We start from the raw sequence: 2,500 nt of genomic DNA, 5'->3' as shown, positions 1-2,500 counted from the left end.
AGCCTGTAATGGCTATACAAGTGGCCCAAGCACAAAAGACGTCACATATATGTGCAGAACTGAGGGAAAGTCGTCCACTGAGGTTCAGTTTACACCAGACATGACCCTGCATATCGGGAAAGACCTGTTTCTGGCCAATCATAAAAACAAGCAACGTTTTATTGACTTGCTTTCTTGTAAGCTGCGGAACAACGGATGCGTGACTTTCTGTTCTGAAGGAGATGCTTACTGCATGATTGTTGCTGAGGTTCAGGAAAGTGCAAAAGGCAAAGAGACAGTGGTTGTTGACGATGACACAGATCTTTTAGTCCTTTTGGTCTGCCATTTCAATAGTGATTCAGAGGAAGTCTTTCTCAAGAAAAGCAGAAAGCCGTTCAGGTGCTGGAACATCAAGCAGTTTCAGAGTTCACTTAGCAGCTTATGTCATATCTTGCCTGTCATCCATGCAGCCATAGTTGTGACACAACGTCCCGAGCTTTTGGAACTGGCAAACGGACACGTTTCCAGAAATTTCTGAGCTCAGAACGACTTTGTGAACTGGCAGAGACATTCCTGAAGAACTTAGAGAAAGATGAGATTGTTGCTGCTGCTGAGCAGATACTCTTGTCTTTGTATGATAGGAAGACAGCGTCCACCCTTGACAAGATTAGATACATGATGTTCTGTTCAAAGGTAGCGTCTGGGACAACATTCATACAAGTTCACTCTCTGCCAACAACGTCCTCTGCTACCAAATACCACAGTTTGAGGACATATCTGCAAGTCCAACTGTGGACTGGAAATGACACACTTGTGCCGGGACAATGGGGCTGGAAGATTGTTGACAACCAGATGGTGCCGCCTTGCACAGCACACTTGCCTCCTGCTCCTCCCAAGCTTCTGTGCATTATCCGCTGTGATTGCGAGTGTGACTGTGACAAAAAGGTGTACCTGCAGAAAAACAAGGTTTTGACTGCTCGCCAGCATGTGGAGAGTGTCGTGGAATACATTATTCGAACTCAGCACAGGTGACAACCGCTGAAGAACAACACTGAGAGGGAAGCCTTTGTGAGGATGGACATTATCATGAATTAGTCCAGTAATTCTATGATAAAAAGTGGTCTAATCCCAAAATAATCGCAATATGTGTGGGATTTTTTTTCCAGACTTGCATCTGTACTTATTGGTGAAAAATGTCTGCAAAATGTAAGTGAATATTTTAAAAATGCAACCTTAAGACGCATAAAGACAGCTTTGTGTGAATAAGTCGCTCTGCTTATACATTGCCTTTCACGTTAACAATTTGCACAGACTGTCAGGATCGATGTTCTTCTTGTATGGTTTGATTTCTTTTGATACTGTACTTATTACTGCTGAAAAGAGGACCAGCTTAAGGTCAAATGGAGACCAGGTCACGCTCAAACATAGGATTATATTAATTGGATTTATATATATATATATATATATATATATATATATAAATCTGACATAAATGAATCCATTATAACAGACAACATCTCATGTATGAATTCCACGTTTCCAGGTCACAGTGGACAAAACATCTACATGAATGACACATATTGCGCGCGCATGTGTGTGAGTGTGCGCATATCCACATTTGGTGATATTTTGCTTTCAAATTCAAAATAATGTTTTGCCTCTCTCTCTCTCTCGCTCTCTCTCTTTCTTACACACACACACACACACACACACACACACACACACACACACACACACACACACACACACACACACACACACACAGTCACGTGTTTGAAATACCCCCACGACAGAAGATAATAATAATAATAGATAAAATGAAACAAACAAGACAGTTCATAATTAGATAATAAATGAATAAACAAAAATAAACTGAATGATAAATGTGTAACTAACAAACAAAAAATAAAACAAATAGATGAATAAGTAAATTGATAGATACATAAATAGAAAAACAAACAAACAAACAAACAAAATAAATCAATGTTTTTAGAACCCAGACAATGGCTTCTCGTCACTTCAAATCACACAAGTGCCTTGATGACCGTCCGTTTCAGTTTTACATACAATTACTTAAGAAAGTTGAATATTGTAATTTCTTCAGTAAAATATTTTTTTTAAGCGCATGGTTCACCATACTTCAACACCACATTTTGCGAAGGCAACATGTGAACCTTTCTTCAACGCCACTTTCGTGTTGTCTGTCTAGATGCAAATTAGGAACAAGATAACTGTTATAACAGTTCAGTAACTGATTCAATTGACAGTTATAAGTAAGTTTTATTATTCCGGAATCACTAATTGCTAACAAATCAACGTAAAACATTCACTACGGTCAGGGAAGTACGAAACAGGTTTCACTGCACGGAGTGAGAAAGCGCGGGGAGGAACCAGGCCTGCCCGCAGAGCCCGACTTGACAAGGCGCGAATGACAAGCTGCGGCAGCAAAAAAGTATGGTGTGCTTTTTCTTCCATCTCAGCCTATTTATTTTTCTTTATTTAATTTTCCTGATCGTATCTG

This window comes from Babylonia areolata, chromosome 6 (assembly GCF_041734735.1).
Source record: "Babylonia areolata isolate BAREFJ2019XMU chromosome 6, ASM4173473v1, whole genome shotgun sequence".
NCBI classification, from domain to species: domain Eukaryota; kingdom Metazoa; phylum Mollusca; class Gastropoda; order Neogastropoda; family Buccinidae; genus Babylonia; species Babylonia areolata.
Note: the sequence above shows the minus strand (reverse complement) of the source record.